The sequence below is a fragment of the Castor canadensis genome, chromosome 8 (genome assembly GCF_047511655.1).
Source record: "Castor canadensis chromosome 8, mCasCan1.hap1v2, whole genome shotgun sequence".
Classification (NCBI taxonomy): Eukaryota; Metazoa; Chordata; class Mammalia; order Rodentia; family Castoridae; genus Castor; species Castor canadensis.
The window spans coordinates 4,065,616-4,079,964 of record NC_133393.1 but is presented as its reverse complement, the minus strand read 5'-3'; the positions used below and the strand labels follow the sequence as shown (position 1 = coordinate 4,079,964).

The following is a 14,349-nucleotide window of genomic DNA, read 5'->3' as shown; positions in this document are numbered from 1 at the left end:
ACCCATTCTTCCAGCCTTCAGTCTGCCTGTATCTGACTGATGCACTCAATCGCTTAGTTACCCAGTCTAGCAGTGGGAAGTAGTCTGGTAGCCTGTCCAGTTTTGCTTTCACCAGCTACTACCTACAAATGTTGGAAATCTGTCCTCTGTTCTCCACCTTACCAGATCTACTTTGCACACTCCTCTGATGGGGGGGATGTTCCCCAGTTAGACAATAGCAGGACAGAGGAAAGCAGTACATTTGATATTCGCTGGTTTGTTTTCCCCTTGCTCCCCTACCTGCTTAAGTACTAGAGTTCTGGTTTTTCTTGCTGCTTTCTTTTAATGGTGCCCACAGTTCTGTAGTCTTTCCATAAATGCCTCAACACCAAAAGCTCTTAGGGAAATTTGGATTCCTGCCAGAGCCATGAGTGCCACAATCCCCTTACCAACTAGGTTAGATGCTCTTTTTTGTATTTCTGCCACAGATTCAAAATGGTCTTTTTGTATGCAAACTCCATTCTTTTTTCTCTTTTTGGTGGTGCTCTGGCTTGAACCCAGGGCTTCACACTTGTAAAGCAGGTGCTCTACTCCTTGAGCTGTACATCCAGTCCATTTGGCTCTGGTTGTTTTGGAATTTTGGAGATGGGATCTCACAGTTTGGCTTTGAACTGTGATCCTCCCAATCTCAGGCTCCCAAGGAGCTAGGATTATAGGTGTGATCCGCCAGTGCCTGATGTGTAGGCTAAATGCTTCACACTGCTTTGGAGAACTGTGATATTACAACAGTCTGTAATAAGGAAAATGTTCTATAATGATAAATAGGCCATGTATGACATTCCCGAAATAAGATAATACCCACTTTGCAAAGATATGCATTTACTAAGATGAAAGAAGAAAAATCATTTTTCTTGGTTGTGAAATTAGTTTATTTTTTCCCTAAGTCTATAATTTTTATTATAGGGATAAAGACAGGAAAAGTGAGAGAGGAAAACACAGACAGTCTAACTTCCTCTGTGCATGTGTATGTGTGTGTGTGTAAGCAACAAAAAGATTTTTTTTTCATGTGTTATGAATGCTATTAACCATTTTGTTTTTTACCCAGATGCTAGAATTGAAAGAAGTGGTCCAAATTTTATTTATCAACTGTGAATTGAATTTAAAAAAAATAAAAGCAAACTGACCTTAGGTCTAAGAAAATAGTGAGAGGGTCTTAAACTGGATAAGACTACCTTAAGAAGTAAGGTTGGAGCCTTTTTTGCATGTTCATGAATTGTAATTTAGAACTAAATATATTATTGAAGATTCATATCCTATCAGGTGATTAAATTCACCAGTGTTTTACAGGCCCTTTCCTTCCCGCCTCCCAGGGCAGATTACTTCGGGCACCTTATCAGTTGTCCGACTTACCATTGCATTTGATCAGGTCAATAAAAAACATAAAGCTTACGTTTCTTGTTGAAGTACTTCACATTTTAATAATATGCATAATTTTCCTCTACTGTGCTTTATCTGAATGTTTTAATGCCTATCTATATACTTTTCCTACCCCATTTGATTTTTTTCCAAAAAATGAAGTCTTTAGTAACCTAAATCATAGGCATATTAAAATTGTCTCGAAAGTACTTTACTTGACCAAATTGAAATTCCAACTGGAGTCTTCTTTGTCAGAATGGATGTATCTTTGTAATGTTATCTGTGTCCTTATGTATGAAAGATGGAGTTTTTCAGCCTTTGGAAATGCTTGGAATTTGAGTAGGTTCTCAAATGCTGTTTTACACTTTGACTTTCTAACCAAATTTAACGAATTGCTCCAAGAGAATTTTTATATAGACTTTCTCCTCATCTTATTCTCTTCCTCTTTTACCATTAACTTTCATGAAGTGTAACTGTCTGCTCCAGGACACATTTTTTGATGTGTATTTTATTTTCAAGTATCATATGAATTTAGGATATCAATGAGAGGTGATACGTGAGGAGATGGAGCTTCTTTTAGTTTTACAGATAAAAATTTGGTGTAATCCAATGGAAACATTTATAGTAAATGTTATTTATGCTTCTTAAATGGACAATCTCAATTTTGATACAGTCAATTTTTAGCTTTAAAGTATGTGGTAAAAAAAATCAGACTTTTAGACCAGAACACTAAGTTCCTTTGTATGAACCTGACTTAGGAAAGTAAATAAATTTTATAATCTTTGCAACAGAAAAAAATATTTTGACAGTGAGATTTTAATAATATTTTTGAAGACTTGAGAACAGAAGCTGCAAAAGCAGCAACTTTCAGCCACTAGAAGAGAAGACAATATTATTGTGTTTATGTCTTGTTTGTCTGTACAGAGTAAATGCATTGGTATTCAAATCCTTCAGAACCCTGAACTGTGTTAGGGAATGTCATTCAGTTACTATTCTAAATTCCATGGCTAAGAATGTTAAGTTCAGCTTGATAGTCTCCCAAAAATTACCTCCCATACTTCTCAGCTTGTAGGACCATTGCTCCCTACCACCAATGGTGAGCTGTCTTCCAAGTTCCAGGCTGCACAGTGAAAAATAACACATAATTTACAAAAGCTACTGGTGTGAAAACAATCCAAGAGAGGAAAGAGGAGTAGTAGAGAGACACAAGGGGAAGATTAAATACCTGCAAACTGACTACTGGGCACAGATGAATGAAAGTATCACAGTAAATGTAGAACTGTTATGTGAATATTTCATGACTTTCATGAAACCCTTTTACATTTATTTAAGTTTCTTATTCAAATGGAAATTAACATAAAATGTCAATCGTACTCATTCTTTTACCATGTAGTATGTTGGATTGTTTTTATGACAGATTATTTAGCTGTTTATATTTGAGGTCACAGTAATTATTTCCCATGTAAGTGATTCAGTATCTTAAACAACTAATAGAAAGTTTTATTTTGTCTTTTGTTTTAGTTGTTGAGAGTATATTTAGTTAAAGTCAACATAAATTTTTTAAAATCATTTTATGGTTAATTTTCATGAAAACGAATCTCACAAACCAAATAATTTTATTTTGTCTGAACTGTTTCAGCATGATTGAAAACATCACCAACATGTAATTATCAGACATAAACACCTGAAAGTCATTAATGTTATCAATAAATCAGTGTTGAAATTTCCAATTGTTGGAGTGTCTCTGTAATCTTTTGCTGAAGACTAAATTAGGCCCAGTCCAAATACTGTGTGTGGTTGATATGTCCTTTTTTAACTTGTAATCTGTAAGTTTTCATGTCTTTTTTTCTTCTTTTAGGTAGTGGTTGGGTATTCATTTATCAAAAACATTCTAGGTGTTTTTCAAACAGAAGAAACAGCTAGAGTTTTCCTATTAAGATTAGCAAGGTATTGTGAAGAGTTAGAATTTATTCGTAACATACGTATCACATAGCATTGCCTTAGGAAGGGACAAACCTTAAGTTATTTTACATATTACAAAGCTTCACAACAATATAAAAATAGCCTATTTTTTTTATATATGTTTTGAACCTGCACTTACATTCTGCCTCACCCTTAAAGCTTACTGAAAACCCATTGGGCTTAAATTTTCCCATCATGCTGGTTCCTGGTCTCTCTTTGTTCCTCTGATCTATCACTCAGTCTTTGGATGTTGCTTAGTCACTGTGGTTGGAACCTACCTCTCTATCAGCCTGAAGAATCCCTAAATCCAGAGTCCACCTCAACATCCTTTTGCCTCAACTGTATTTTGACCACCTATTTTCTACTTCCAGATAATCTTGGCACATTTGTATAACTTGATTCTGAAACACTCTTCTTCCTGAGCTTAACCCATCTCATTTTCACACCACTGAGATCTTAACCATCAAACAGATTACCTCTCTCCCACCTTTTCCTTTTGGTGACTAACTACCCTTTCTATATACCTAAAATCCCTGAAGTTTCAGTAGTTAACAAAAAAAACAGACATAGTTAAGTGGGTGGATGGGTGGTTGAATGGATGGATTGATAGGTAGGAAGAAAGGAAGAATATCCAACTTTTATAACACTTTGGCCTAGTCTGATGACTTTCCTTCTACACGAAACAAAACAGTAGTTTTGAATTTTAGGTTTTCCTGTAATGGTAAAATACTTTGCTGTGTATCATAGGTCTCTAAACCCTGGCCAATGCTGTTTAGCCTTTCTCTGTTGTTCTTCAGTCAGTCAGCTGAAGAGTCTTGTCAAGTCACCCTTTCCAGCTTTATTTTACTTTTGTCCTGTTACCACATTGGGATTTTGTGCTGCATTAGGACTCACAGATCCTCATTCCTCTACTTGTTCTGAGGTCTTCTAACTCATCCTATGTGCACAAACACATTAACCTTTAGCGTTGCTTTAATCAAGCAATTCTTTGGCAATAAAGTTTTTATTTATTTATTTATTTTTAATTGTTTTATTATTCACATGTGCATACAAGGCTTGGGTCATTTCTCCCCCCTGCCCCCACCCCCTCCCTTACCACCCACTCCACCCCCTCCCTCTCCCCACCCACCCCCTCAATACCCAGCAGAAACTATTTTGCCCTTATTTCTAATTTTGTTGAAGAGAGAATATAGGCAATAATAGGAATGAACAAGTGTTCCTTTTTAAATGGTGTCCTGTTGTGCCTCATGGAATTCACAGTTAACTTGTCATCAAAAGATGCCCCTCTATAACCTGGTCCAAATTTACCATTATAAACTTTCTAGCTTCCTTGATAACCTTCCTTAACAAAATTCCACTTCCAACAAAAATGGGCCTCCTAGCTTCGGCACTGCTCTGCCTCTAGCTTCCCTAAAGCTTCAGTTCCTGTTACTTAGTTCCAGTCCTTCTTCATGCACTATTCTACAGTTTTCCTCCCGTTTTCACTTTCTTCCTGTAGGGTCCTTCACTCCTCTCTTCATGGCTCATACCCCTTCATATCACTAAAGTTCAAATAATAGCTGTCCCAGGTCCAAGGATGATTTTGTCACCGAGAAAAGCCTGTCTTCCTTGAGGTTTCAGGAAAAATTGACCTTAGCCAATTTTCTGAGATCTACATTCTGACCTTAGATTTAAGATTTAAAAACTTAGTTTGGATGTGGTGGCTCCCGCCTGTAATCATAACTACTCAGGCGGCAGAGACTGTGAGCACCACGGTTCTAGGTTGGCCAGGCATAAATGTGAGTTCTTCTGTTCAAAAAGGTTTGATGTGTGGCTCAAGAAGTAGATGCCTGTCTAGCATGTACAAGGGTCCTGAGTTCAAACTAGTACCACAAAATAAAAAAATCCACATATTGACTGAGCTTGGAACACTGTCGGCTGACAAAAAAGTCATTTTACATTGCCATTTGTCAGGGCTCGGTGTCCCAAAAGATCTGTTTTCTAGCTGGCTCTTTGAAGCTATATGCAAAGTTGATAAAATCAGAATAAGAACTCCTATGATGTTTAAAATATACCTAGCTCAGATGCTATTATTAAACCAAGTATACCTGACTGGTATTCCAGGAAGATCAAGTTCATGCCTTTGGATGTCCATTCTCCCTTCTGGACAGTACTTAGATGAACATGGAACTGTTTGCATTGGTAATTATACTTTTTTTTCCTCTGTATTACTAAGCAGCTGCCTTATTCTACTGAAATATCTACTTTGTGTATGTTACTCTCATTCATTTGGTGATTGTCACATCTTGTATGTCCCATCCTCTCTGCTAAAGGACTTTGTGTTCTAAGACTTAGAAGGAATTTTTATTTCTCTCATTAAAACATATAAGGAGGTGTCACACTATAGGCTCCAGGTACCGATGACACACATTAGAAGCAATTGTTCCCTTAGAGTAGTTTGGTTGTAATTTTATTGCAAGTGTCACATTTGTGACACTTGTTCTATGAGTGAATGTCTCTGTTCCTTGAGAACATGCAAACATTGCATCCAAACAAATATTTATTGAACATCTGATGTGTGTCACGAATACTTACCTCAGAAGCTAGGTATAACTGAACAAATACACTCCAGTTATGTAACGTTAATTATGGAAAACTCTGTCTAACCCAATAATTGCATTACATGCATTCAGAACGATCAGATATGTTTTAATCCAACACAGAGGTTTTAAGAGAAAGTCTTCAATTAACTTTAAGATGATGTTCTAAGAACTTGCACTTTTAAGTCTTCTCTTCCCAATGGCCTCTTCCCATATTTGAATTAATTCTTTAATCATTTCTCATTTTACTACCATGCTTATATATATGATTAATGAAAACTGGTTCTATTACTGATTTAAAATAATAGTTATTATAGTACATTCATTTTCTCCATAATAAGTTTTCTTTTAAATATCACTAGTGAGAATAACCAATTACACATACAATTATAATGCAAAATTGAAAGGTTAAGAGCAAGCTATTAGGAAATTAAATAGAGAAATGCTTATTACTTTTAATGAATGGCTTCTGGCCACTTAAAAGAAAAACAAAAGTCTTTTGTCTTAGAAGTTGCGTTATGTATTCCCTCTGTGCCTTTGTCCTTACAGTGGTTGAAAAATACAGCCACAATCAAATTTATCTTAGTTTTTACTTTAAATTTTGATACCAAGTTATACAACATATGTCTATAAAATTAAATAAAATATCACAAATTTTAATATTTAATAATATTGATAATGGGTTATAGACATATTCAACTTTTCCATAGGTAAGTTTGACAACTTTAATAATAAAACTGAAAATGAAATTAAAAATCATACACCAATATGACATTTTGATGCATAACTTCATTCCCACTGATGTAATCCTACTCTATGTATACCTGTCTATATGTCTTGCAATATTAAATTACACTAGCATATTATCTTTGAAAAATTATTAACATGTCATGGTTTCCTGCTGAAGTCTATAATTAGTTTTGAGTGACTATCCAAGCTTCACTTTTTCCTATTTTTATGAGTGTTGCTAGAATTTAACTAAAATGTGGTCCTGACTCTTTGTAGCAGCACTTCTGAAAAGACTGGCATTCCTAGTTTGGTAATGATACAGCAAGAATCTTTATTTTTAATTAATTTATCTTAGCTGATACTAAAAAACACAAAAATGTTCAGACTAATGGGGTTACAAGTGATGGTTTTATACATTGAGCAATCAGCGTAAACATTTATCACTTCATTATTTTAGCTTCTTAAAGTGTAGAGCACGTAGTCCCTGTCTGTAGCCATCCTTCTATGAAATGCCATACCAGAAATTCCTCCTCCTAATCTAACTGCAACTTATCACTCATTGATCAACCTTCCAGGGTCCCCTCCTCCCTTCTACCTCCCTCCCAGCCCTTGACAACTGTTATTACTCTCAACTTTCGTGAGGTCAGTGTTTTAGGTTTCACATAGAGTGAAATCATCTGGTGCTTGGCTTTCCATGTTTGACTTACTTCACTTAACATAAGGATCTCTGGTTCCTTCCATATTGTTGCAAATGACATGACTTTATTTTTTAATGATTGAATAATATTCTGTTGTGTGATATATACTACATTTCCTTCTAGCCATTTATTAGTTTGTAGACTCTTAGGAGTTTTCTACTGCTTGGCTATTGTATTTATTTATTTTTGGTGGTATTGGGATTTGAACTCAGGGCTTCATGGCTGCATGACTGTTGTGAATAGTGCTGCAATAAACATGGCAGTGTGATGTCCTTTTGACAGACTGATTTCATTTCCTTTGTATACGTATCTGGTGGTGGGATTGCTGGATCATCGTGTAGATCTATTTTTAATTTTTTAAAAACCGCCATACTGTTTTTCGTAATGGCTGTACTAATTCACATTTCCACCCACATGTGCAAGAGTTTACCGTTCTCCACGTTCTCACCAGCACTTGTTATCTTTCATCTTTTTGATGATCGTGATTCTTGCTGGGGTGAGATGACACATCGTTGTGGTTTTGACTTGAATTCTTCTGATCATAAGTGACACAGCATTTTCCTTCCTGTACCCATTGACCACTTGTATTTCTTTTTTTTTTTTCTGAGAAATGGTTATTTAGTTTAATTTCCTGTTTTAAAAATCAGGTTATTTAATATTTTGCTAGTTAGTTTTTTAGTCCTTACATATTCTGGATGTCAACCTTTGTCAGGTGCATAGTTTGAAAATTTTTCTTCTGTTCTGTAGGTTGTTTCCTCACTTGCCTGCTTCCTTTGTTGATAAAAGCTTTTAGTTTGCTATAATGCCTTTTGCCTATATTTTCATTTTCCTATACATTCAGGGTTTTATCCAAAAAATTCTTGTACCCAAGCATTTACCCCGTGTTTCCTTCTGGACATTTCATTGTGTTGTATCTTACACTTAAATTTTTCATCCATTCCAGTTTAAATTTTGTAACTTTGTTTGGACAGAATCTGCTTTGATGCCCCTTCTTTTCCCTTCCAGATCTCAAACAGTGAAACCTCCACAGAACTCCCTCTGTGAGTCTGTGAGGTAGACTCTGATAACACAGCTAGATTATCCTGGTGTAAGACAGGAAGAGCAGTCTTGATCTTTCCATCACTGCTTCCTTTGTATACATCTCCTACCACCATGGAGATCAGTACACACAAGCTGGGGACAGGACAGGCTGTGTTTCAGCAAAAGTCACTTTGGTAGAAGAACTGAAACATGTAGGATGACTGAATTATTAAAATTGGTAAAAGGACTATGGTTCCTGTTTGCCATTTCATGTCGGCCTTCTCCTTTTCATTCTTCATAATTCTTTTTAGGCTTTCTTGCTAGACAAAAAGTTATTTTCAAAAGCAGAGATTCCAACCTGCACAGAACTGATATGGAAGTTTGCTTAACTAGGACAAAGGTAAAAGAAAAATTCATTTCTATGTTAGTTAAGTAATTTGGAATGTGTGATATCATGCAAAGAATTTGGGGAAGAATTGCCATACATCCCTATAAATTAGCGCTGTTGTCATAGCACTGAGCAGACACTCCAGTTCATATCTCCTCTTGTCCTTTAGCATAACACCCTAGAATTTTTCCCCACTCTCAAGAAGTGGTAGCTGTTCAGATTTTCATAAGCTATGTACCTTTCAGTCTAATGTTAAAGAGTAGTGAGATCTAGTTATTTACAAATTCTAGATAATTTGGCTTATAGGTATCAAGTTTTGGTTGTAATATATAAATTAGTTTTGAATGCTAAGTTCCTAAGATATTTAGTGTGACTCAGTTCTCATGTTTTAGTGTATGAAAACAAAGCTCTCTAGTACAGCTAGAAATTCTTCCTACTCATTTAAACCAAGATAAGCAGGAGTGAAGAATAGTTATTGCAAGATAGAATTTTGGAACCTTGTACATGCAAAATCTTCTCTGGCTTAATTGATTTATTATATAGAGCACCATTTCAGTGACTTCTCCCCAAATCACTTAATTTGTGGCAGGCCAAACTGTTTGATATATAGTTACAGTTATTAATTCTTACTTAGGCTGCACAAAAATTAGGATCAAAGACACTTATTTGTCATATCAGCCTCTTTCTTTGTTTTTTTTTTAAATCCATTTAGCACATTATTTTTGACAGGTTTTTACAGACTTAAAAATATATATCCTTTAAGTGATCATTTCCTTTTATTTCTATTACTCAATGCTTAAAAGTTTTCCAGTTGTGTTCAATTTTATTATGAATACAGTTATTATAAAGGTCCGTTAATCTTATTTTTTTTTTAAAAATGAACTCCTTATTAGTTTTTCTTCTGTTGGAAAAAAATATATCCTCCTGTCTCTATTCAGTTACCAAGGATGTCTGAACCCCTTCAAATGAAGCATAAATGGTACAGTGCTCCATTTTGAACATGATAATGACAGTGTTACTACAGAACATTAATCCACGGTACACCTACATTTCATTAAGCATCTAGGTTATACAAAAGCACACTGCTAATAGTTTTGTATCCTAATAGATTGCAAAGGGGAAATAACATAAGACTCACAAATAAAGAACTGAAACCTAATTCCAAGAAAAGGCAGGGACTCAATGTCAGCCTCAGGATGAACATTTTTCTATCAAATTTGTCATGAAGTTCCAGTTGTTTTCAATTTTCTTATCACTGGTTTTTACCACATTTGTTACAGGATTCCAGTGCATTTATAAATATGAGCATCACAACAAAAGTCATCAAGGAAGCTTCACAGTCCTTTCCAGTACTGTGACTCAGTAGAACTTAGATATTTTCAGTATCCTTGTGGCCATCCCACACATTTTCCTAATGCACTGTGCTGACCTGATGTTCTCTTTTTCAGAAGTTATGTGGCTCTGCTGATCAAATGTAAACATAAATCAGGTGTTCAAGATTCTCCGAGATGTACGTAAATCCTAACTACCTTTACCCATGCTCATAAGCGTGGTCATCCTGTGTACCTTTCACTAGCTCAGTGAACATTTGTTGAAATATTTCCACCATCTTTATTCTTGTCTTTGAATCTTTATGATGATAGTCTTCCTACTTAGATTGATGAAAAATAATCTTTGCTGTCACTTTAAGGCTTATCCTTGAAACTCTGTTGTCTGTTTCTTCTGTACCTACCTCCAACAAGCATGCACATACAGACTGAGGTTTTCCCTCACTGAGTTACTGTTACAGCATCTGCTTAACACCTGATTATGTTCTCTCTTGATTGGCATTAAATCGTGTCATGAATATGAACTTACCAATATTTATTGACAGTGTTTATATTATTTTAATTCAGAGTGAGCTCCAGTGTCTGGGCCACTTTAGAAAAATTTTGTACTAAACTGAGAAAGGTAAGTACAAGCCAATAACCTTAAGTCAGGTGTTCTGAAACTATTAAAAGATGTGAAATTTCACTCAAATCTTAAAAATGACCTGGGATATCTTTTTAAAAACCTTCTAACTGTGATTTTTTTTGACAAATGCACCTATTTGTTAATATTTTCAATTTATAATGTAATAATAAAATCGTGTAGAATCAAGAGAAGAATTTAAGTAGAAGAGGGTAATCATGGTCGTTTAATGGGTATCACTTTATAGAGCTGGTTTCTGTATTGACATATGATCTGTTGATGTACCTTTGGAAAAGCTTTTTCTAATCAGCTAAAAGCCTTTTCTCTGATTATATAGTTACCATGGTTCTTTCTGTAGCCCAGTGTGACTTAAATAACTAGCTGCGCATGTAATAATTTGAGATCAGATTTGACATGCCTCATTTCTTCTTTACCCAGAATGTAACCCACCACAAAAAAGAGCTACTATATTTTATTCTTCCTTATTGGCACTGCTGAAACTTTCTGTAGATCTTAAATAACTGTCAACACATTGAGTGAGCATGCAAGAAAACAGTGGCCCTGAGTAGCACCCGACTTGGTTACCTCAGCTAAACTGGTTGAAGATGTAGCATCTAGTCTCGTGGATCCTGATTGAGTGTAAAAAAGAAAGACGAAAACTGGCTGAGTGACTTCAGTTACATTTTGCAAACAAAACCTTTATGTATCCTTATAGTGTGTTTTTGCTTATTCCAAAGTCTAAAATTTATTACGTTTCTACCTGGTAAATTAAAAATGGATTCTTAGGTATAATGGTTAAAGATTACCAGTGTGGTATAGACTTGTTACTTTATTTTAAAAAATTCTTTCTGGTTAAAAAAAAAAAGTCAGTGTCAGATGGTGCTATACATACACTTTAGCAGTTATATTAGAATGAATGAATTTTTCTTTATCTTAGTGCCCCATCACACCTCTCACTAATGCATAAAAGACATTAAATTAAAAATTGTGGATGTGACTTGAATTCACATAGTGATGTTATGAAGAACATTGTCAAGACGTATGTGAGATTGTTTTCCTCAGCTTCTCTCTTCTTCTGTCACCTCATACCAATTCATAGGTAAGAAAGCTATGAGAGATGCCACTAGAAAGACACAAAGTGTTATTCCTATGGTCAGTCTAACTGAAGTACCTTTCACAGCTAGTTTGAAGAACTAACTGATCTAATTTGAACATGCTCCAGTATTTTGCTTAACCATTGTCTTAGAGCAAATGAAAATGATTTAATATTTCCCATGATTTGGTCAGTATCTAACATATTAAGTTATCCTGAGGTGTTGTGCTGTTGTGCAGGTCATTCCACTTTGGACCAAGCTTTCTATCACCGCTTCCAGGACTACTCAACTCCTTGCAATTTAAGTAAACACATGAGAGAGATTTCTAAAGACCAGTTCCTTGTCCTTCTCCTCTCATAATCTTCTCTTAATAAAAGTTGGTTGCTGACTTTCAGTCATATCCTTGAAAGTGTCATGGCCTAGAACATGCAGCAAACTATTCCTTATATCCCCAACTGACTACCTCCTCTGTTTTTATCTGTGGCTTGATAAATCTGGTATCTGCTAGTATCAAATATTTCTGTCCTTTTAATTTTTAAAAATTTTGTGTTATGGAAAGTTTCAAAAGTAGAGATTACAGTTTATGGAAACAACCAGCTTCAACAATGATCAATTCATGACTCATTTTGTTCTGTCTGTTATAACGTGAAGCAAAAGTAAGGCAAAGAAATTTTCATCTGAAACCACATTAGCATGTATGTTGAAAGATAAGATGCATCTTAAACTTACCATTTGCAAAAATTCCTTTACATCTAGTTTTTCTTTAACCCCAGAAAGACCACCAATTCATTGATTTCATCCCCATGTCACTGACTCCTGCCTTCCCAACATCCTCTCCCCCTCTATATCCAACTTAAATCCCAGTCTGTCATTTCAGCCACTTCACCCTATGAACACCATCCATTCATTTGCCCTCCCTAGTTTGGGATACTCTCACGGCCAGGCAATTGCCATGGTTAAATTGAACTCCCTGCAGCTGAGCAAGATTGAGGAATAGAAAATTAGCACAATCATGTCAACTGGTCCCATATCCAGTTTATGGCCTTATGAGTCCTCAATGCTAACCAGCTATCATACCATATTTCTTTAGCTTATTTCCTTTTCTGACCTCTAGATGACTTTGTAATGCCCTTGTCCTTGATCTTCTAAAATGTCTTCCTGCATCCTCCCTCTCAGTTGAAGACCTTGCTTCCCACTACACTGAGAAAATCCATTCTCAAGAGAACTTTCGGGGTACCATCATCTCATCTGCTCTTGCCCTGGTTTCATGTTATAGACAACCCTTTCCTGGTTCTTACTGCCAGTGCTGTCATTTGTTTACTTCTGCACTGGATTTTATCCTTTGTTGCTACTCAAAGAGATGCTGGTGAGGAGAGATTCTCCCTTCCCACATCACCGCCTACCTTCTCTTGTATCATCAATTGTCACTGCTGTAGCAGAGAGAATACTGAATACTGTGGAATTTCAGGAGCATAAAGACATATTGTTATTTCTCTCACCTTAAAACAAACAAAATGATAATGAAGTACATCTTCTCTTTACCCAGCTTTACCTGTACTGCTGCTCTGTATCTCTGCTTCCTGCTATAGACAAAAGCAGTTGTCTACACCTGTTCAAGCCAGTGTCCACCCTCCCATTCTCTCTTCAATGCCTTCCAATAAGGCTTTCTCACTAAAGTACGTTAGACAACAGTAGGATTTGACCTTCCTTGATACACTGTCCTGCTTGGATTTCAGGATGTCGTCCTCTCTTTGTTTCCTCAGACTCCTTTGCTGGTGCTTTCTCTTGTATTAGATCTTTTAACACTGGACCATCCCAAGGCTCAGTCTTTGGTCTTCTTTTCTATTTATCCTCTCTTTCTTCCTGACTCACATTTTATTGCACTGGCAGTTCTCACTGGCCTTCCTGTTTCCAGCCTTGCTCTCATTCTTAAAGTCTGTTCTTAATACAGTAACCAGAACAGTCCTTTTAAAACATAGACCTATTATTACTTCATCTGAAAACTCTCCTATTGCTTACAATCCTATTAAAAAACAAAAATAACCATCATCTCTGTAATGCCTTCAGCTTTCAAGGCACTATATTCCCCCATCCTTTGTCAATTCACTACCACGTCCTCTCTTCCTTCCTTCCTTCCTTCCTCCCTTCCTTTCTCCCTTCCTCCCTCGCTTTCTCCCTTCCTCCCTCCCTACTCTCCCTTCTTCCTTCCTTTGGTCTCTCTCTCTCTTTCTCTCCCTGTCTTGTGGCACTGGAGTTTGAACTCAGAACTTCACACTTGCTAGGCATAGACACTCTACCATTTGAGCCATACCCCAAACCCCTTGTCTGTTCCTTGAATGTGCCACAGCAGAACCTTGGCTCCTCCCTGCCTGGAGCACTGTTCCCTGAGATGCCCATGTGGGTAACTTCTATTCTGTCAAAGAGGACATAGTCTCAAGGAGATTTGTTCCCAAACCCCCATCCCCCCTCTTCCTCTCAACTCCAGGATATCAAGACCTCCTTATCCTTCTCTTTTTCCCCAAAAACCCTTATCT

At 36.3% G+C, this 14,349-nt stretch overlaps 1 protein-coding gene across 5 annotated transcripts in view; it reads left to right on the top strand.

Annotated features, from left to right (window-relative positions):
* The window catches only part of Fam83b (family with sequence similarity 83 member B), an 82,273-nt gene that overhangs the window by 52,036 nt on the left and 15,888 nt on the right, over nucleotides 1-14,349 (top strand). The window contains exon 1 of one of the 5 annotated variants that reach the window (XM_074081883.1): nucleotides 9,656-11,820. The exons of the other annotated variants lie outside the window; for them this stretch is intronic. The gene's annotated coding sequence lies outside the window, so the exon portion shown is untranslated. Of the gene's footprint in view, nucleotides 1-9,655; nucleotides 11,821-14,349 lie in introns of those variants that run through there. 5 annotated transcript variants of the gene reach the window in all.